Source organism: Hyperolius riggenbachi, chromosome 5 (genome assembly GCF_040937935.1).
Source record: "Hyperolius riggenbachi isolate aHypRig1 chromosome 5, aHypRig1.pri, whole genome shotgun sequence".
Taxonomy (NCBI): domain Eukaryota; kingdom Metazoa; phylum Chordata; class Amphibia; order Anura; family Hyperoliidae; genus Hyperolius; species Hyperolius riggenbachi.
In genome coordinates, this window is record NC_090650.1 from 359,446,935 (window position 1) to 359,464,771 (window position 17,837).

A 17,837-nucleotide genomic window follows, 5' to 3' on the forward strand; every position below is an offset into this window, starting at 1 on the left:
GGCTGGGGACAGTGGGGAGAGCATGCGGGACTCGGTCCTTTATCTGCACTGCGACAGAGAAGGCTTTTTTCATCCTTCACAGGGGCTGGGTGTGGCTGCTTCTGTGACATCATCACTCTATGCAAATCCTCAGGGCTCACTGCGCTCCGGCCGAGTGCCCGGTTTATGGCATTTTCTGGTGTTTGCGGCTAACTGTAGCTCTGGGCAAGTGCGGCGGAGCTTTCCCGTGGGCTGTGTTTCCCGCGTTCAGTGCCGATCAAGGGAGAGAGTGAGCGAGCGAGCGCTTCGCAAAGTCGCCCCCTGCTGGGCAGCGAGGGCTGCAACCGGCGGCCTGCCTGCCTGCGTGCAAGAGCAACTCATACTTACCTGGCAGGGGAGATACCATGATCACGAAGGTGGTTCTCCCAGGGTGAGGCCCGTCCATTGCACTCCGGGCAGGTTGACCCCTGCGATTTCCCCAAATGCGGGAAACTCGACTGCATAATTTGTGGTAGTGGGGGACTGCGTTCGCGCTTTCCCCTGATGAGCACCGGTTAACGACAGAGCAGGCGTGCCGCTGAGGATCCCTTGCTGGCTGGGGACAGTGGGGAGAGCATGTGGGACTCGGTCCTTTATCTGCACTGCGACAGAGAAGGCTTTTTTCATCCTTCACAGGGGCTGGGTGTGGCTGCTTCTGTGACATCATCACTCTATGCAAATCCTCAGGGCTCACTGCGCGCCGGCCGAGTGCCCGGTTTATGGCATTTTCTGGTGTTTGCGGCTAACTGTAGCTCTGGGCAAGTGCGGCGGAGCTTTCCCGTGGGCTGTGTTTCCCGCGTTCAGTGCCGATCAAGGGAGAGAGTGAGCGAGCGAGCGCTTCGCAAAGTCGCCCCCTGCTGGGCAGCGAGGGCTGCAACCGGCGGCCTGCCTGCGTGCAAGAGCAACTCATACTTACCTGGCAGGGGAGATACCATGATCACGAAGGTGGTTCTCCCAGGGTGAGGCCCGTCCATTGCACTCTGGGCAGGTTGACCCCTGCGATTTCCCCAAATGCGGGAAACTCGACTGCATAATTTGTGGTAGTCTGGGACTGCGTTCGCGCTTTCCCCTGATGAGCACCGGTTAACGACAGAGCAGGCGTGCCGCTGAGGATCCCTTGCTGGCTGGGGACAGTGGGGAGAGCATGCGGGACTCGGTCCTTTATCTGCACTGCGACAGAGAAGGCTTTTTTCATCCTTCACAGGGGCTGGGTGTGGCTGCTTCTGTGACATCATCACTCTATGCAAATCCTCAGGGCTCACTGCGCTCCGGCCGAGTGCCCGGTTTATGGCATTTTCTGGTGTTTGCGGCTAACTGTAGCTCTGGGCAAGTGCGGCGGAGCTTTCCCGTGGGCTGTGTTTCCCGCGTTCAGTGCCGATCAAGGGAGAGAGTGAGCGAGCGAGCGCTTCGCAAAGTCGCCCCCTGCTGTGCAGCGAGGGCTGCAACCGGCGGCCTGCCTGCGTGCAAGAGCAACTCATACTTACCTGGCAGGGGAGATACCATGATCACGAAGGTGGTTCTCCCAGGGTGAGGCCCGTCCATTGCACTCCGGGCAGGTTGACCCCTGCGATTTCCCCAAATGCGGGAAACTCGACTGCATAATTTGTGGTAGTGGGGGACTGCGTTCGCGCTTTCCCCTGATGAGCACCGGTTAACGACAGAGCAGGCGTGCCGCTGAGGATCCCTTGCTGGCTGGGGACAGTGGGGAGAGCATGCGGGACTCGGTCCTTTATCTGCACTGCGACAGAGAAGGCTTTTTTCATCCTTCACAGGGGCTGGGTGTGGCTGCTTCTGTGACATCATCACTCTATGCAAATCCTCAGGGCTCACTGCGCGCCGGCCGAGTGCCCGGTTTATGGCATTTTCTGGTGTTTGCGGCTAACTGTAGCTCTGGGCAAGTGCGGCGGAGCTTTCCCGTGGGCTGTGTTTCCCGCGTTCAGTGCCGATCAAGGGAGAGAGTGAGCGAGCGAGCGCTTCGCAAAGTCGCCCCCTGCTGGGCAGCGAGGGCTGCAACCGGCGGCCTGCCTGCGTGCAAGAGCAACTCATACTTACCTGGCAGGGGAGATACCATGATCACGAAGGTGGTTCTCCCAGGGTGAGGCCCGTCCATTGCACTCCGGGCAGGTTGACCCCTGCGATTTCCCCAAATGCGGGAAACTCGACTGCATAATTTGTGGTAGTGGGGGACTGCGTTCGCGCTTTCCCCTGATGAGCACCGGTTAACGACAGAGCAGGCGTGCCGCTGAGGATCCCTTGCTGGCTGGGGACAGTGGGGAGAGCATGCGGGACTCGGTCCTTTATCTGCACTGCGACAGAGAAGGCTTTTTTCATCCTTCACAGGGGCTGGGTGTGGCTGCTTCTGTGACATCATCACTCTATGCAAATCCTCAGGGCTCACTGCGCTCCGGCCGAGTGCCCGGTTTATGGCATTTTCTGGTGTTTGCGGCTAACTGTAGCTCTGGGCAAGTGCGGCGGAGCTTTCCCGTGGGCTGTGTTTCCCGCGTTCAGTGCCGATCAAGGGAGAGAGTGAGCGAGCGAGCGCTTCGCAAAGTCGCCCCCTGCTGGGCAGCGAGGGCTGCAACCGGCGGCCTGCCTGCGTGCAAGAGCAACTCATACTTACCTGGCAGGGGAGATACCATGATCACGAAGGTGGTTCTCCCAGGGTGAGGCCCGTCCATTGCACTCCGGGCAGGTTGACCCCTGCGATTTCCCCAAATGCGGGACACTCGACTGCATGATTTGTGGTAGTGGGGGACTGCGTTCGCGCTTTCCCCTGATGAGCACCGGTTAACGACAGAGCAGGCGTGCCGCTGAGGATCCCTTGCTGGCTGGGGACAGTGGGGAGAGCATGCGGGACTCGGTCCTTTATCTGCACTGCGACAGAGAAGGCTTTTTTCATCCTTCACAGGGGCTGGGTGTGGCTGCTTCTGTGACATCATCACTCTATGCAAATCCTCAGGGCTCACTGCGCGCCGGCCGAGTGCCCGGTTTATGGCATTTTCTGGTGTTTGCGGCTAACTGTAGCTCTGGGCAAGTGCGGCGGAGCTTTCCCGTGGGCTGTGTTTCCCGCGTTCAGTGCCGATCAAGGGAGAGAGTGAGCGAGCGAGCGCTTCGCAAAGTCGCCCCCTGCTGGGCAGCGAGGGCTGCAACCGGCGGCCTGCCTGCGTGCAAGAGCAACTCATACTTACCTGGCAGGGGAGATACCATGATCACGAAGGTGGTTCTCCCAGGGTGAGGCCCGTCCATTGCACTCCGGGCAGGTTGACCCCTGCGATTTCCCCAAATGCGGGAAACTCGACTGCATAATTTGTGGTAGTGGGGGACTGCGTTCGCGCTTTCCCCTGATGAGCACCGGTTAACGACAGAGCAGGCGTGCCGCTGAGGATCCCTTGCTGGCTGGGGACAGTGGGGAGAGCATGCGGGACTCGGTCCTTTATCTGCACTGCGACAGAGAAGGCTTTTTTCATCCTTCACAGGGGCTGGGTGTGGCTGCTTCTGTGACATCATCACTCTATGCAAATCCTCAGGGCTCACTGCGCGCCGGCCGAGTGCCCGGTTTATGGCATTTTCTGGTGTTTGCGGCTAACTGTAGCTCTGGGCAAGTGCGGCGGAGCTTTCCCGTGGGCTGTGTTTCCCGCGTTCAGTGCCGATCAAGGGAGAGAGTGAGCGAGCGAGCGCTTCGCAAAGTCGCCCCCTGCTGGGCAGCGAGGGCTGCAACCGGCGGCCTGCCTGCGTGCAAGAGCAACTCATACTTACCTGGCAGGGGAGATACCATGATCACGAAGGTGGTTCTCCCAGGGTGAGGCCCGTCCATTGCACTCCGGGCAGGTTGACCCCTGCGATTTCCCCAAATGCGGGAAACTCGACTGCATAATTTGTGGTAGTGGGGGACTGCGTTCGCGCTTTCCCCTGATGAGCACCGGTTAACGACAGAGCAGGCGTGCCGCTGAGGATCCCTTGCTGGCTGGGGACAGTGGGGAGAGCATGCGGGACTCGGTCCTTTATCTGCACTGCGACAGAGAAGGCTTTTTTCATCCTTCACAGGGGCTGGGTGTGGCTGCTTCTGTGACATCATCACTCTATGCAAATCCTCAGGGCTCACTGCGCTCCGGCCGAGTGCCCGGTTTATGGCATTTTCTGGTGTTTGCGGCTAACTGTAGCTCTGGGCAAGTGCGGCGGAGCTTTCCCGTGGGCTGTGTTTCCCGCGTTCAGTGCCGATCAAGGGAGAGAGTGAGCGAGCGAGCGCTTCGCAAAGTCGCCCCCTGCTGGGCAGCGAGGGCTGCAACCGGCGGCCTGCCTGCGTGCAAGAGCAACTCATACTTACCTGGCAGGGGAGATACCATGATCACGAAGGTGGTTCTCCCAGGGTGAGGCCCGTCCATTGCACTCCGGGCAGGTTGACCCCTGCGATTTCCCCAAATGCGGGAAACTCGACTGCATAATTTGTGGTAGTGGGGGACTGCGTTCGCGCTTTCCCCTGATGAGCACCGGTTAACGACAGAGCAGGCGTGCCGCTGAGGATCCCTTGCTGGCTGGGGACAGTGGGGAGAGCATGTGGGACTCGGTCCTTTATCTGCACTGCGACAGAGAAGGCTTTTTTCATCCTTCACAGGGGCTGGGTGTGGCTGCTTCTGTGACATCATCACTCTATGCAAATCCTCAGGGCTCACTGCGCGCCGGCCGAGTGCCCGGTTTATGGCATTTTCTGGTGTTTGCGGCTAACTGTAGCTCTGGGCAAGTGCGGCGGAGCTTTCCCGTGGGCTGTGTTTCCCGCGTTCAGTGCCGATCAAGGGAGAGAGTGAGCGAGCGAGCGCTTCGCAAAGTCGCCCCCTGCTGGGCAGCGAGGGCTGCAACCGGCGGCCTGCCTGCGTGCAAGAGCAACTCATACTTACCTGGCAGGGGAGATACCATGATCACGAAGGTGGTTCTCCCAGGGTGAGGCCCGTCCATTGCACTCTGGGCAGGTTGACCCCTGCGATTTCCCCAAATGCGGGAAACTCGACTGCATAATTTGTGGTAGTGGGGGACTGCGTTCGCGCTTTCCCCTGATGAGCACCGGTTAACGACAGAGCAGGCGTGCCGCTGAGGATCCCTTGCTGGCTGGGGACAGTGGGGAGAGCATTCGGGACTCGGTCCTTTATCTGCACTGCGACAGAGAAGGCTTTTTTCATCCTTCACAGGGGCTGGGTGTGGCTGCTTCTGTGACATCATCACTCTATGCAAATCCTCAGGGCTCACTGCGCTCCGGCCGAGTGCCCGGTTTATGGCATTTTCTGGTGTTTGCGGCTAACTGTAGCTCTGGGCAAGTGCGGCGGAGCTTTCCCGTGGGCTGTGTTTCCCGCGTTCAGTGCCGATCAAGGGAGAGAGTGAGCGAGCGAGCGCTTCGCAAAGTCGCCCCCTGCTGGGCAGCGAGGGCTGCAACCGGCGGCCTGCCTGCGTGCAAGAGCAACTCATACTTACCTGGCAGGGGAGATACCATGATCACGAAGGTGGTTCTCCCAGGGTGAGGCCCGTCCATTGCACTCCGGGCAGGTTGACCCCTGCGATTTCCCCAAATGCGGGAAACTCGACTGCATAATTTGTGGTAGTGGGGGACTGCGTTCGCGCTTTCCCCTGATGAGCACCGGTTAACGACAGAGCAGGCGTGCCGCTGAGGATCCCTTGCTGGCTGGGGACAGTGGGGAGAGCATGCGGGACTCGGTCCTTTATCTGCACTGCGACAGAGAAGGCTTTTTTCATCCTTCACAGGGGCTGGGTGTGGCTGCTTCTGTGACATCATCACTCTATGCAAATCCTCAGGGCTCACTGCGCGCCGGCCGAGTGCCCGGTTTATGGCATTTTCTGGTGTTTGCGGCTAACTGTAGCTCTGGGCAAGTGCGGCGGAGCTTTCCCGTGGGCTGTGTTTCCCGCGTTCAGTGCCGATCAAGGGAGAGAGTGAGCGAGCGAGCGCTTCGCAAAGTCGCCCCCTGCTGGGCAGCGAGGGCTGCAACCGGCGGCCTGCCTGCGTGCAAGAGCAACTCATACTTACCTGGCAAGGGAGATACCATGATCACGAAGGTGGTTCTCCCAGGGTGAGGCCCGTCCATTGCACTCCGGGCAGGTTGACCCCTGCGATTTCCCCAAATGCGGGAAACTCGACTGCATAATTTGTGGTAGTGGGGGACTGCGTTCGCGCTTTCCCCTGATGAGCACCGGTTAACGACAGAGCAGGCGTGCCGCTGAGGATCCCTTGCTGGCTGGGGACAGTGGGGAGAGCATGCGGGACTCGGTCCTTTATCTGCACTGCGACAGAGAAGGCTTTTTTCATCCTTCACAGGGGCTGGGTGTGGCTGCTTCTGTGACATCATCACTCTATGCAAATCCTCAGGGCTCACTGCGCTCCGGCCGAGTGCCCGGTTTATGGCATTTTCTGGTGTTTGCGGCTAACTGTAGCTCTGGGCAAGTGCGGCGGAGCTTTCCCGTGGGCTGTGTTTCCCGCGTTCAGTGCCGATCAAGGGAGAGAGTGAGCGAGCGAGCGCTTCGCAAAGTCGCCCCCTGCTGGGCAGCGAGGGCTGCAACCGGCGGCCTGCCTGCGTGCAAGAGCAACTCATACTTACCTGGCAGGGGAGATACCATGATCACGAAGGTGGTTCTCCCAGGGTGAGGCCCGTCCATTGCACTCCGGGCAGGTTGACCCCTGCGATTTCCCCAAATGCGGGAAACTCGACTGCATAATTTGTGGTAGTGGGGGACTGCGTTCGCGCTTTCCCCTGATGAGCACCGGTTAACGACAGAGCAGGCGTGCCGCTGAGGATCCCTTGCTGGCTGGGGACAGTGGGGAGAGCATGCGGGACTCGGTCCTTTATCTGCACTGCGACAGAGAAGGCTTTTTTCATCCTTCACAGGGGCTGGGTGTGGCTGCTTCTGTGACATCATCACTCTATGCAAATCCTCAGGGCTCACTGCGCGCCGGCCGAGTGCCCGGTTTATGGCATTTTCTGGTGTTTGCGGCTAACTGTAGCTCTGGGCAAGTGCGGCGGAGCTTTCCCGTGGGCTGTGTTTCCCGCGTTCAGTGCCGATCAAGGGAGAGAGTGAGCGAGCGAGCGCTTCGCAAAGTCGCCCCCTGCTGGGCAGCGAGGGCTGCAACCGGCGGCCTGCCTGCGTGCAAGAGCAACTCATACTTACCTGGCAGGGGAGATACCATGATCACGAAGGTGGTTCTCCCAGGGTGAGGCCCGTCCATTGCACTCCGGGCAGGTTGACCCCTGCGATTTCCCCAAATGCGGGAAACTCGACTGCATAATTTGTGGTAGTGGGGGACTGCGTTCGCGCTTTCCCCTGATGAGCACCGGTTAACGACAGAGCAGGCGTGCCGCTGAGGATCCCTTGCTGGCTGGGGACAGTGGGGAGAGCATGCGGGACTCGGTCCTTTATCTGCACTGCGACAGAGAAGGCTTTTTTCATCCTTCACAGGGGCTGGGTGTGGCTGCTTCTGTGACATCATCACTCTATGCAAATCCTCAGGGCTCACTGCGCGCCGGCCGAGTGCCCGGTTTATGGCATTTTCTGGTGTTTGCGGCTAACTGTAGCTCTGGGCAAGTGCGGCGGAGCTTTCCCGTGGGCTGTGTTTCCCGCGTTCAGTGCCGATCAAGGGAGAGAGTGAGCGAGCGAGCGCTTCGCAAAGTCGCCCCCTGCTGGGCAGCGAGGGCTGCAACCGGCGGCCTGCCTGCGTGCAAGAGCAACTCATACTTACCTGGCAGGGGAGATACCATGATCACGAAGGTGGTTCTCCCAGGGTGAGGCCCGTCCATTGCACTCCGGGCAGGTTGACCCCTGCGATTTCCCCAAATGCGGGAAACTCGACTGCATAATTTGTGGTAGTGGGGGACTGCGTTCGCGCTTTCCCCTGATGAGCACCGGTTAACGACAGAGCAGGCGTGCCGCTGAGGATCCCTTGCTGGCTGGGGACAGTGGGGAGAGCATGCGGGACTCGGTCCTTTATCTGCACTGCGACAGAGAAGGCTTTTTTCATCCTTCACAGGGGCTGGGTGTGGCTGCTTCTGTGACATCATCACTCTATGCAAATCCTCAGGGCTCACTGCGCGCCGGCCGAGTGCCCGGTTTATGGCATTTTCTGGTGTTTGCGGCTAACTGTAGCTCTGGGCAAGTGCGGCGGAGCTTTCCCGTGGGCTGTGTTTCCCGCGTTCAGTGCCGATCAAGGGAGAGAGTGAGCGAGCGAGCGCTTCGCAAAGTCGCCCCCTGCTGGGCAGCGAGGGCTGCAACCGGCGGCCTGCCTGCGTGCAAGAGCAACTCATACTTACCTGGCAGGGGAGATACCATGATCACGAAGGTGGTTCTCCCAGGGTGAGGCCCGTCCATTGCACTCCGGGCAGGTTGACCCCTGCGATTTCCCCAAATGCGGGAAACTCGACTGCATAATTTGTGGTAGTGGGGGACTGCGTTCGCGCTTTCCCCTGATGAGCACCGGTTAACGACAGAGCAGGCGTGCCGCTGAGGATCCCTTGCTGGCTGGGGACAGTGGGGAGAGCATGCGGGACTCGGTCCTTTATCTGCACTGCGACAGAGAAGGCTTTTTTCATCCTTCACAGGGGCTGGGTGTGGCTGCTTCTGTGACATCATCACTCTATGCAAATCCTCAGGGCTCACTGCGCGCCGGCCGAGTGCCCGGTTTATGGCATTTTCTGGTGTTTGCGGCTAACTGTAGCTCTGGGCAAGTGCGGCGGAGCTTTCCCGTGGGCTGTGTTTCCCGCGTTCAGTGCCGATCAAGGGAGAGAGTGAGCGAGCGAGCGCTTCGCAAAGTCGCCCCCTGCTGGGCAGCGAGGGCTGCAACCGGCGGCCTGCCTGCGTGCAAGAGCAACTCATACTTACCTGGCAGGGGAGATACCATGATCACGAAGGTGGTTCTCCCAGGGTGAGGCCCGTCCATTGCACTCCGGGCAGGTTGACCCCTGCGATTTCCCCAAATGCGGGAAACTCGACTGCATAATTTGTGGTAGTGGGGGACTGCGTTCGCGCTTTCCCCTGATGAGCACCGGTTAACGACAGAGCAGGCGTGCCGCTGAGGATCCCTTGCTGGCTGGGGACAGTGGGGAGAGCATGCGGGACTCGGTCCTTTATCTGCACTGCGACAGAGAAGGCTTTTTTCATCCTTCACAGGGGCTGGGTGTGGCTGCTTCTGTGACATCATCACTCTATGCAAATCCTCAGGGCTCACTGCGCGCCGGCTGAGTGCCCGGTTTATGGCATTTTCTGGTGTTTGCGGCTAACTGTAGCTCTGGGCAAGTGCGGCGGAGCTTTCCCGTGGGCTGTGTTTCCCGCGTTCAGTGCCGATCAAGGGAGAGAGTGAGCGAGCGAGCGCTTCGCAAAGTCGCCCCCTGCTGGGCAGCGAGGGCTGCAACCGGCGGCCTGCCTGCGTGCAAGAGCAACTCATACTTACCTGGCAGGGGAGATACCATGATCACGAAGGTGGTTCTCCCAGGGTGAGGCCCGTCCATTGCACTCCGGGCAGGTTGACCCCTGCGATTTCCCCAAATGCGGGAAACTCGACTGCATAATTTGTGGTAGTGGGGGACTGCGTTCGCGCTTTCCCCTGATGAGCACCGGTTAACGACAGAGCAGGCGTGCCGCTGAGGATCCCTTGCTGGCTGGGGACAGTGGGGAGAGCATGCGGGACTCGGTCCTTTATCTGCACTGCGACAGAGAAGGCTTTTTTCATCCTTTACAGGGGCTGGGTGTGGCTGCTTCTGTGACATCATCACTCTATGCAAATCCTCAGGGCTCACTGCGCGCCGGCCGAGTGCCCGGTTTATGGCATTTTCTGGTGTTTGCGGCTAACTGTAGCTCTGGGCAAGTGCGGCGGAGCTTTCCCGTGGGCTGTGTTTCCCGCGTTCAGTGCCGATCAAGGGAGAGAGTGAGCGAGCGAGCGCTTCGCAAAGTCGCCCCCTGCTGGGCAGCGAGGGCTGCAACCGGCGGCCTGCCTGCGTGCAAGAGCAACTCATACTTACCTGGCAGGGGAGATACCATGATCACGAAGGTGGTTCTCCCAGGGTGAGGCCCGTCCATTGCACTCCGGGCAGGTTGACCCCTGCGATTTCCCCAAATGCGGGAAACTCGACTGCATAATTTGTGGTAGTGGGGGACTGCGTTCGCGCTTTCCCCTGATGAGCACCGGTTAACGACAGAGCAGGCGTGCCGCTGAGGATCCCTTGCTGGCTGGGGACAGTGGGGAGAGCATGCGGGACTCGGTCCTTTATCTGCACTGCGACAGAGAAGGCTTTTTTCATCCTTCACAGGGGCTGGGTGTGGCTGCTTCTGTGACATCATCACTCTATGCAAATCCTCAGGGCTCACTGCGCGCCGGCCGAGTGCCCGGTTTATGGCATTTTCTGGTGTTTGCGGCTAACTGTAGCTCTGGGCAAGTGCGGCGGAGCTTTCCCGTGGGCTGTGTTTCCCGCGTTCAGTGCCGATCAAGGGAGAGAGTGAGCGAGCGAGCGCTTCGCAAAGTCGCCCCCTGCTGGGCAGCGAGGGCTGCAACCGGCGGCCTGCCTGCGTGCAAGAGCAACTCATACTTACCTGGCAGGGGAGATACCATGATCACGAAGGTGGTTCTCCCAGGGTGAGGCCCGTCCATTGCACTCCGGGCAGGTTGACCCCTGCGATTTCCCCAAATGCGGGAAACTCGACTGCATAATTTGTGGTAGTGGGGGACTGCGTTCGCGCTTTCCCCTGATGAGCACCGGTTAACGACAGAGCAGGCGTGCCGCTGAGGATCCCTTGCTGGCTGGGGACAGTGGGGAGAGCATGCGGGACTCGGTCCTTTATCTGCACTGCGACAGAGAAGGCTTTTTTCATCCTTCACAGGGGCTGGGTGTGGCTGCTTCTGTGACATCATCACTCTATGCAAATCCTCAGGGCTCACTGCGCTCCGGCCGAGTGCCCGGTTTATGGCATTTTCTGGTGTTTGCGGCTAACTGTAGCTCAGGGCAAGTGCGGCGGAGCTTTCCCGTGGGCTGTGTTTCCCGCGTTCAGTGCCGATCAAGGGAGAGAGTGAGCGAGCGAGCGCTTCGCAAAGTCGCCCCCTGCTGGGCAGCGAGGGCTGCAACCGGCGGCCTGCCTGCGTGCAAGAGCAACTCATACTTACCTGGCAGGGGAGATACTATGATCACGAAGGTGGTTCTCCCAGGGTGAGGCCCGTCCATTGCACTCCGGGCAGGTTGACCCCTGCGATTTCCCCAAATGCGGGAAACTCGACTGCATAATTTGTGGTAGTGGGGGACTGCGTTCGCGCTTTCCCCTGATGAGCACCGGTTAACGACAGAGCAGGCGTGCCGCTGAGGATCCCTTGCTGGCTGGGGACAGTGGGGAGAGCATGCGGGACTCGGTCCTTTATCTGCACTGCGACAGAGAAGGCTTTTTTCATCCTTCACAGGGGCTGGGTGTGGCTGCTTCTGTGACATCATCACTCTATGCAAATCCTCAGGGCTCACTGCGCTCCGGCCGAGTGCCCGGTTTATGGCATTTTCTGGTGTTTGCGGCTAACTGTAGCTCTGGGCAAGTGCGGCGGAGCTTTCCCGTGGGCTGTGTTTCCCGCGTTCAGTGCCGATCAAGGGAGAGAGTGAGCGAGCGAGCGCTTCGCAAAGTCGCCCCCTGCTGGGCAGCGAGGGCTGCAACCGGCGGCCTGCCTGCGTGCAAGAGCAACTCATACTTACCTGGCAGGGGAGATACCATGATCACGAAGGTGGTTCTCCCAGGGTGAGGCCCGTCCATTGCACTCCGGGCAGGTTGACCCCTGCGATTTCCCCAAATGCGGGAAACTCGACTGCATAATTTGTGGTAGTGGGGGACTGCGTTCGCGCTTTCCCCTGATGAGCACCGGTTAACGACAGAGCAGGCGTGCCGCTGAGGATCCATTGCTGGCTGGGGACAGTGGGGAGAGCATGCGGGACTCGGTCCTTTATCTGCACTGCGACAGAGAAGGCTTTTTTCATCCTTCACAGGGGCTGGGTGTGGCTGCTTCTGTGACATCATCACTCTATGCAAATCCTCAGGGCTCACTGCGCGCCGGCCGAGTGCCCGGTTTATGGCATTTTCTGGTGTTTGCGGCTAACTGTAGCTCTGGGCAAGTGCGGCAGAGCTTTCCCGTGGGCTGTGTTTCCCGCGTTCAGTGCCGATCAAGGGAGAGAGTGAGCGAGCGAGCGCTTCGCAAGGTCGCCCCCTGCTGGGCAGCGAGGGCTGCAACCGGCGGCCTGCCTGCGTGCAAGAGCAACTCATACTTACCTGGCAGGGGAGATACCATGATCACGAAGGTGGTTCTCCCAGGGTGAGGCCCGTCCATTGCACTCCGGGCAGGTTGACCCCTGCGATTTCCCCAAATGCGGGAAACTCGACTGCATAATTTGTGGTAGTGGGGGACTGCGTTCGCGCTTTCCCCTGATGAGCACCGGTTAACGACAGAGCAGGCGTGCCGCTGAGGATCCCTTGCTGGCTGGGGACAGTGGGGAGAGCATGCGGGACTCGGTCCTTTATCTGCACTGCGACAGAGAAGGCTTTTTTCATCCTTCACAGGGGCTGGGTGTGGCTGCTTCTGTGACATCATCACTCTATGCAAATCCTCAGGGCTCACTGCGCTCCGGCCGAGTGCCCGGTTTATGGCATTTTCTGGTGTTTGCGGCTAACTGTAGCTCTGGGCAAGTGCGGCGGAGCTTTCCCGTGGGCTGTGTTTCCCGCGTTCAGTGCCGATCAAGGGAGAGAGTGAGCGAGCGAGCGCTTCGCAAAGTCGCCCCCTGCTGGGCAGCGAGGGCTGCAACCGGCGGCCTGCCTGCGTGCAAGAGCAACTCATACTTACCTGGCAGGGGAGATACCATGATCACGAAGGTGGTTCTCCCAGGGTGAGGCCCGTCCATTGCACTCCGGGCAGGTTGACCCCTGCGATTTCCCCAAATGCGGGAAACTCGACTGCATAATTTGTGGTAGTGGGGGACTGCGTTCGCGCTTTCCCCTGATGAGCACCGGTTAACGACAGAGCAGGCGTGCCGCTGAGGATCCCTTGCTGGCTGGGGACAGTGGGGAGAGCATGCGGGACTCGGTCCTTTATCTGCACTGCGACAGAGAAGGCTTTTTTCATCCTTCACAGGGGCTGGGTGTGGCTGCTTCTGTGACATCATCACTCTATGCAAATCCTCAGGGCTCACTGCGCTCCGGCCGAGTGCCCGGTTTATGGCATTTTCTGGTGTTTGCGGCTAACTGTAGCTCTGGGCAAGTGCGGCGGAGCTTTCCCGTGGGCTGTGTTTCCCGCGTTCAGTGCCGATCAAGGGAGAGAGTGAGCGAGCGAGCGCTTCGCAAAGTCGCCCCCTGCTGGGCAGCGAGGGCTGCAACCGGCGGCCTGCCTGCGTGCAAGAGCAACTCATACTTACCTGGCAGGGGAGATACCATGATCACGAAGGTGGTTCTCCCAGGGTGAGGCCCGTCCATTGCACTCCGGGCAGGTTGACCCCTGCGATTTCCCCAAATGCGGGAAACTCGACTGCATAATTTGTGGTAGTGGGGGACTGCGTTCGCGCTTTCCCCTGATGAGCACCGGTTAACGACAGAGCAGGCGTGCCGCTGAGGATCCCTTGCTGGCTGGGGACAGTGGGGAGAGCATGCGGGACTCGGTCCTTTATCTGCACTGCGACAGAGAAGGCTTTTTTCATCCTTCACAGGGGCTGGGTGTGGCTGCTTCTGTGACATCATCACTCTATGCAAATCCTCAGGGCTCACTGCGCGCCGGCCGAGTGCCCGGTTTATGGCATTTTCTGGTGTTTGCGGCTAACTGTAGCTCTGGGCAAGTGCGGCGGAGCTTTCCCGTGGGCTGTGTTTCCCGCGTTCAGTGCCGATCAAGGGAGAGAGTGAGCGAGCGAGCGCTTCGCAAAGTCGCCCCCTGCTGGGCAGCGAGGGCTGCAACCGGCGGCCTGCCTGCGTGCAAGAGCAACTCATACTTACCTGGCAGGGGAGATACCATGATCACGAAGGTGGTTCTCCCAGGGTGAGGCCCGTCCATTGCACTCCGGGCAGGTTGACCCCTGCGATTTCCCCAAATGCGGGAAACTCGACTGCATAATTTGTGGTAGTGGGGGACTGCGTTCGCGCTTTCCCCTGATGAGCACCGGTTAACGACAGAGCAGGCGTGCCGCTGAGGATCCCTTGCTGGCTGGGGACAGTGGGGAGAGCATGCGGGACTCGGTCCTTTATCTGCACTGCGACAGAGAAGGCTTTTTTCATCCTTCACAGGGGCTGGGTGTGGCTGCTTCTGTGACATCATCACTCTATGCAAATCCTCAGGGCTCACTGCGCTCCGGCCGAGTGCCCGGTTTATGGCATTTTCTGGTGTTTGCGGCTAACTGTAGCTCTGGGCAAGTGCGGCGGAGCTTTCCCGTGGGCTGTGTTTCCCGCGTTCAGTGCCGATCAAGGGAGAGAGTGAGCGAGCGAGCGCTTCGCAAAGTCGCCCCCTGCTGGGCAGCGAGGGCTGCAACCGGCGGCCTGCCTGCGTGCAAGAGCAACTCATACTTACCTGGCAGGGGAGATACCATGATCACGAAGGTGGTTCTCCCAGGGTGAGGCCCGTCCATTGCACTCCGGGCAGGTTGACCCCTGCGATTTCCCCAAATGCGGGAAACTCGACTGCATAATTTGTGGTAGTGGGGGACTGCGTTCGCGCTTTCCCCTGATGAGCACCGGTTAACGACAGAGCAGGCGTGCCGCTGAGGATCCCTTGCTGGCTGGGGACAGTGGGGAGAGCATGCGGGACTCGGTCCTTTATCTGCACTGCGACAGAGAAGGCTTTTTTCATCCTTCACAGGGGCTGGGTGTGGCTGCTTCTGTGACATCATCACTCTATGCAAATCCTCAGGGCTCACTGCGCTCCGGCCGAGTGCCCGGTTTATGGCATTTTCTGGTGTTTGCGGCTAACTGTAGCTCTGGGCAAGTGCGGCGGAGCTTTCCCGTGGGCTGTGTTTCCCGCGTTCAGTGCCGATCAAGGGAGAGAGTGAGCGAGCGAGCGCTTCGCAAAGTCGCCCCCTGCTGGGCAGCGAGGGCTGCAACCGGCGGCCTGCCTGCGTGCAAGAGCAACTCATACTTACCTGGCAGGGGAGATACTATGATCACGAAGGTGGTTCTCCCAGGGTGAGGCCCGTCCATTGCACTCCGGGCAGGTTGACCCCTGCGATTTCCCCAAATGCGGGAAACTCGACTGCATAATTTGTGGTAGTGGGGGACTGCGTTCGCGCTTTCCCCTGATGAGCACCGGTTAACGACAGAGCAGGCGTGCCGCTGAGGATCCCTTGCTGGCTGGGGACAGTGGGGAGAGCATGCGGGACTCGGTCCTTTATCTGCACTGCGACAGAGAAGGCTTTTTTCATCCTTCACAGGGGCTGGGTGTGGCTGCTTCTGTGACATCATCACTCTATGCAAATCCTCAGGGCTCACTGCGCTCCGGCCGAGTGCCCGGTTTATGGCATTTTCTGGTGTTTGCGGCTAACTGTAGCTCTGGGCAAGTGCGGCGGAGCTTTCCCGTGGGCTGTGTTTCCCGCGTTCAGTGCCGATCAAGGGAGAGAGTGAGCGAGCGAGCGCTTCGCAAAGTCGCCCCCTGCTGGGCAGCGAGGGCTGCAACCGGCGGCCTGCCTGCGTGCAAGAGCAACTCATACTTACCTGGCAGGGGAGATACCATGATCACGAAGGTGGTTCTCCCAGGGTGAGGCCCGTCCATTGCACTCCGGGCAGGTTGACCCCTGCGATTTCCCCAAATGCGGGAAACTCGACTGCATAATTTGTGGTAGTGGGGGACTGCGTTCGCGCTTTCCCCTGATGAGCACCGGTTAACGACAGAGCAGGCGTGCCGCTGAGGATCCCTTGCTGGCTGGGGACAGTGGGGAGAGCATGCGGGACTCGGTCCTTTATCTGCACTGCGACAGAGAAGGCTTTTTTCATCCTTCACAGGGGCTGGGTGTGGCTGCTTCTGTGACATCATCACTCTATGCAAATCCTCAGGGCTCACTGCGCGCCGGCCGAGTGCCCGGTTTATGGCATTTTCTGGTGTTTGCGGCTAACTGTAGCTCTGGGCAAGTGCGGCGGAGCTTTCCCGTGGGCTGTGTTTCCCGCGTTCAGTGCCGATCAAGGGAGAGAGTGAGCGAGCGAGCGCTTCGCAAAGTGGCCCCCTGCTGGGCAGCGAGGGCTGCAACCGGCGGCCTGCCTGCGTGCAAGAGCAACTCATACTTACCTGGCAGGGGAGATACCATGATCACGAAGGTGGTTCTCCCAGGGTGAGGCCCGTCCATTGCACTCCGGGCAGGTTGACCCCTGCGATTTCCCCAAATGCGGGAAACTCGACTGCATAATTTGTGGTAGTGGGGGACTGCGTTCGCGCTTTCCCCTGATGAGCACCGGTTAACGACAGAGCAGGCGTGCCGCTGAGGATCCCTTGCTGGCTGGGGACAGTGGGGAGAGCATGCGGGACTCGGTCCTTTATCTGCACTGCGACAGAGAAGGCTTTTTTCATCCTTCACAGGGGCTGGGTGTGGCTGCTTCTGTGACATCATCACTCTATGCAAATCCTCAGGGCTCACTGCGCTCCGGCCGAGTGCCCGGTTTATGGCATTTTCTGGTGTTTGCGGCTAACTGTAGCTCTGGGCAAGTGCGGCGGAGCTTTCCCGTGGGCTGTGTTTCCCGCGTTCAGTGCCGATCAAGGGAGAGAGTGAGCGAGCGAGCGCTTCGCAAAGTCGCCCCCTGCTGGGCAGCGAGGGCTGCAACCGGCGGCCTGCCTGCGTGCAAGAGCAACTCATACTTACCTGGCAGGGGAGATACCATGATCACGAAGGTGGTTCTCCCAGGGTGAGGCCCGTCCATTGCACTCCGGGCAGGTTGACCCCTGCGATTTCCCCAAATGCGGGAAACTCGACTGCATAATTTGTGGTAGTGGGGGACTGCGTTCGCGCTTTCCCCTGATGAGCACCGGTTAACGACAGAGCAGGCATGCCGCTGAGGATCCCTTGCTGGCTGGGGACAGTGGGGAGAGCATGCGGGACTCGGTCCTTTATCTGCACTGCGACAGAGAAGGCTTTTTTCATCCTTCACAGGGGCTGGGTGTGGCTGCTTCTGTGACATCATCACTCTATGCAAATCCTCAGGGCTCACTGCGCTCCGGCCGAGTGCCCGGTTTATGGCATTTTCTGGTGTTTGCGGCTAACTGTAGCTCTGGGCAAGTGCGGCGGAGCTTTCCCGTGGGCTGTGTTTCCCGCGTTCAGTGCCGATCAAGGGAGAGAGTGAGCGAGCGAGCGCTTCGCAAAGTCGCCCCCTGCTGGGCAGCGAGGGCTGCAACCGGCGGCCTGCCTGCGTGCAAGAGCAACTCATACTTACCTGGCAGGGGAGATACCATGATCACGAAGGTGGTTCTCCCAGGGTGAGGCCCGTCCATTGCACTCCGGGCAGGTTGACCCCTGCGATTTCCCCAAATGCGGGAAACTCGACTGCATAATTTGTGGTAGTGGGGGACTGCGTTCGCGCTTTCCCCTGATGAGCACCGGTTAACGACAGAGCAGGCGTGCCGCTGAGGATCCCTTGCTGGCTGGGGACAGTGGGGAGAGCATGCGGGACTCGGTCCTTTATCTGCACTGCGACAGAGAAGGCTTTTTTCATCCTTCACAGGGGCTGGGTGTGGCTGCTTCTGTGACATCATCACTCTATGCAAATCCTCAGGGCTCACTGCGCGCCGGCCGAGTGCCCGGTTTATGGCATTTTCTGGTGTTTGCGGCTAACTGTAGCTCTGGGCAAGTGCGGCGGAGCTTTCC

General features: G+C 59.7%; 31 non-coding genes across 31 annotated transcripts; all 31 read left to right on the forward strand.

Moving 5' to 3' along the window:
* The first annotated feature begins 358 nt into the window (after positions 1–358).
* Positions 359–522, forward strand: LOC137520459 (U1 spliceosomal RNA). The gene has a single exon (XR_011021787.1). It is a non-coding gene; the product is annotated as a U1 spliceosomal RNA (small nuclear RNA).
* Positions 523–926: 404 nt separating this feature from the next.
* Positions 927–1,090, forward strand: LOC137520022 (U1 spliceosomal RNA). Its single transcript, XR_011021389.1, has one exon. It is a non-coding gene; the product is annotated as a U1 spliceosomal RNA (small nuclear RNA).
* A 404-nt stretch (positions 1,091–1,494) lies between these two features.
* Positions 1,495–1,658, forward strand: LOC137520460 (U1 spliceosomal RNA). The gene has a single exon (XR_011021788.1). It is a non-coding gene; the product is annotated as a U1 spliceosomal RNA (small nuclear RNA).
* Positions 1,659–2,062: 404 nt separating this feature from the next.
* On the forward strand, positions 2,063–2,226 carry LOC137520461 (U1 spliceosomal RNA). Its single transcript, XR_011021789.1, has one exon. It is a non-coding gene; the product is annotated as a U1 spliceosomal RNA (small nuclear RNA).
* A 404-nt stretch (positions 2,227–2,630) lies between these two features.
* Positions 2,631–2,794, forward strand: LOC137519991 (U1 spliceosomal RNA). Its single transcript, XR_011021358.1, has one exon. It is a non-coding gene; the product is annotated as a U1 spliceosomal RNA (small nuclear RNA).
* Positions 2,795–3,198: 404 nt separating this feature from the next.
* Positions 3,199–3,362, forward strand: LOC137520462 (U1 spliceosomal RNA). Its single transcript, XR_011021790.1, has one exon. It is a non-coding gene; the product is annotated as a U1 spliceosomal RNA (small nuclear RNA).
* Positions 3,363–3,766: 404 nt separating this feature from the next.
* Positions 3,767–3,930, forward strand: LOC137520464 (U1 spliceosomal RNA). The gene has a single exon (XR_011021791.1). It is a non-coding gene; the product is annotated as a U1 spliceosomal RNA (small nuclear RNA).
* A 404-nt stretch (positions 3,931–4,334) lies between these two features.
* LOC137520465 (U1 spliceosomal RNA) lies at positions 4,335–4,498 on the forward strand. The gene has a single exon (XR_011021792.1). It is a non-coding gene; the product is annotated as a U1 spliceosomal RNA (small nuclear RNA).
* Positions 4,499–4,902: 404 nt separating this feature from the next.
* On the forward strand, positions 4,903–5,066 carry LOC137519903 (U1 spliceosomal RNA). Its single transcript, XR_011021272.1, has one exon. It is a non-coding gene; the product is annotated as a U1 spliceosomal RNA (small nuclear RNA).
* Positions 5,067–5,470: 404 nt separating this feature from the next.
* On the forward strand, positions 5,471–5,634 carry LOC137520466 (U1 spliceosomal RNA). Its single transcript, XR_011021793.1, has one exon. It is a non-coding gene; the product is annotated as a U1 spliceosomal RNA (small nuclear RNA).
* A 404-nt stretch (positions 5,635–6,038) lies between these two features.
* Positions 6,039–6,202, forward strand: LOC137519987 (U1 spliceosomal RNA). The gene has a single exon (XR_011021354.1). It is a non-coding gene; the product is annotated as a U1 spliceosomal RNA (small nuclear RNA).
* A 404-nt stretch (positions 6,203–6,606) lies between these two features.
* On the forward strand, positions 6,607–6,770 carry LOC137520467 (U1 spliceosomal RNA). The gene has a single exon (XR_011021794.1). It is a non-coding gene; the product is annotated as a U1 spliceosomal RNA (small nuclear RNA).
* Positions 6,771–7,174: 404 nt separating this feature from the next.
* Positions 7,175–7,338, forward strand: LOC137520468 (U1 spliceosomal RNA). Its single transcript, XR_011021795.1, has one exon. It is a non-coding gene; the product is annotated as a U1 spliceosomal RNA (small nuclear RNA).
* Positions 7,339–7,742: 404 nt separating this feature from the next.
* LOC137520469 (U1 spliceosomal RNA) lies at positions 7,743–7,906 on the forward strand. Its single transcript, XR_011021796.1, has one exon. It is a non-coding gene; the product is annotated as a U1 spliceosomal RNA (small nuclear RNA).
* A 404-nt stretch (positions 7,907–8,310) lies between these two features.
* Positions 8,311–8,474, forward strand: LOC137520471 (U1 spliceosomal RNA). Its single transcript, XR_011021798.1, has one exon. It is a non-coding gene; the product is annotated as a U1 spliceosomal RNA (small nuclear RNA).
* A 404-nt stretch (positions 8,475–8,878) lies between these two features.
* On the forward strand, positions 8,879–9,042 carry LOC137520472 (U1 spliceosomal RNA). Its single transcript, XR_011021799.1, has one exon. It is a non-coding gene; the product is annotated as a U1 spliceosomal RNA (small nuclear RNA).
* Positions 9,043–9,446: 404 nt separating this feature from the next.
* Positions 9,447–9,610, forward strand: LOC137520473 (U1 spliceosomal RNA). The gene has a single exon (XR_011021800.1). It is a non-coding gene; the product is annotated as a U1 spliceosomal RNA (small nuclear RNA).
* Positions 9,611–10,014: 404 nt separating this feature from the next.
* LOC137520474 (U1 spliceosomal RNA) lies at positions 10,015–10,178 on the forward strand. Its single transcript, XR_011021801.1, has one exon. It is a non-coding gene; the product is annotated as a U1 spliceosomal RNA (small nuclear RNA).
* Positions 10,179–10,582: 404 nt separating this feature from the next.
* Positions 10,583–10,746, forward strand: LOC137520475 (U1 spliceosomal RNA). The gene has a single exon (XR_011021802.1). It is a non-coding gene; the product is annotated as a U1 spliceosomal RNA (small nuclear RNA).
* Positions 10,747–11,150: 404 nt separating this feature from the next.
* On the forward strand, positions 11,151–11,314 carry LOC137519949 (U1 spliceosomal RNA). The gene has a single exon (XR_011021315.1). It is a non-coding gene; the product is annotated as a U1 spliceosomal RNA (small nuclear RNA).
* Positions 11,315–11,718: 404 nt separating this feature from the next.
* On the forward strand, positions 11,719–11,882 carry LOC137520476 (U1 spliceosomal RNA). Its single transcript, XR_011021803.1, has one exon. It is a non-coding gene; the product is annotated as a U1 spliceosomal RNA (small nuclear RNA).
* Positions 11,883–12,286: 404 nt separating this feature from the next.
* LOC137520477 (U1 spliceosomal RNA) lies at positions 12,287–12,450 on the forward strand. Its single transcript, XR_011021804.1, has one exon. It is a non-coding gene; the product is annotated as a U1 spliceosomal RNA (small nuclear RNA).
* Positions 12,451–12,854: 404 nt separating this feature from the next.
* LOC137520478 (U1 spliceosomal RNA) lies at positions 12,855–13,018 on the forward strand. Its single transcript, XR_011021805.1, has one exon. It is a non-coding gene; the product is annotated as a U1 spliceosomal RNA (small nuclear RNA).
* A 404-nt stretch (positions 13,019–13,422) lies between these two features.
* Positions 13,423–13,586, forward strand: LOC137520479 (U1 spliceosomal RNA). Its single transcript, XR_011021806.1, has one exon. It is a non-coding gene; the product is annotated as a U1 spliceosomal RNA (small nuclear RNA).
* Positions 13,587–13,990: 404 nt separating this feature from the next.
* LOC137520480 (U1 spliceosomal RNA) lies at positions 13,991–14,154 on the forward strand. The gene has a single exon (XR_011021807.1). It is a non-coding gene; the product is annotated as a U1 spliceosomal RNA (small nuclear RNA).
* Positions 14,155–14,558: 404 nt separating this feature from the next.
* LOC137520482 (U1 spliceosomal RNA) lies at positions 14,559–14,722 on the forward strand. The gene has a single exon (XR_011021809.1). It is a non-coding gene; the product is annotated as a U1 spliceosomal RNA (small nuclear RNA).
* Positions 14,723–15,126: 404 nt separating this feature from the next.
* On the forward strand, positions 15,127–15,290 carry LOC137519950 (U1 spliceosomal RNA). The gene has a single exon (XR_011021316.1). It is a non-coding gene; the product is annotated as a U1 spliceosomal RNA (small nuclear RNA).
* A 404-nt stretch (positions 15,291–15,694) lies between these two features.
* LOC137520483 (U1 spliceosomal RNA) lies at positions 15,695–15,858 on the forward strand. The gene has a single exon (XR_011021810.1). It is a non-coding gene; the product is annotated as a U1 spliceosomal RNA (small nuclear RNA).
* Positions 15,859–16,262: 404 nt separating this feature from the next.
* LOC137520484 (U1 spliceosomal RNA) lies at positions 16,263–16,426 on the forward strand. The gene has a single exon (XR_011021811.1). It is a non-coding gene; the product is annotated as a U1 spliceosomal RNA (small nuclear RNA).
* Positions 16,427–16,830: 404 nt separating this feature from the next.
* Positions 16,831–16,994, forward strand: LOC137520485 (U1 spliceosomal RNA). Its single transcript, XR_011021812.1, has one exon. It is a non-coding gene; the product is annotated as a U1 spliceosomal RNA (small nuclear RNA).
* Positions 16,995–17,398: 404 nt separating this feature from the next.
* Positions 17,399–17,562, forward strand: LOC137520486 (U1 spliceosomal RNA). Its single transcript, XR_011021813.1, has one exon. It is a non-coding gene; the product is annotated as a U1 spliceosomal RNA (small nuclear RNA).
* The last annotated feature ends 275 nt before the right edge of the window (positions 17,563–17,837 follow it).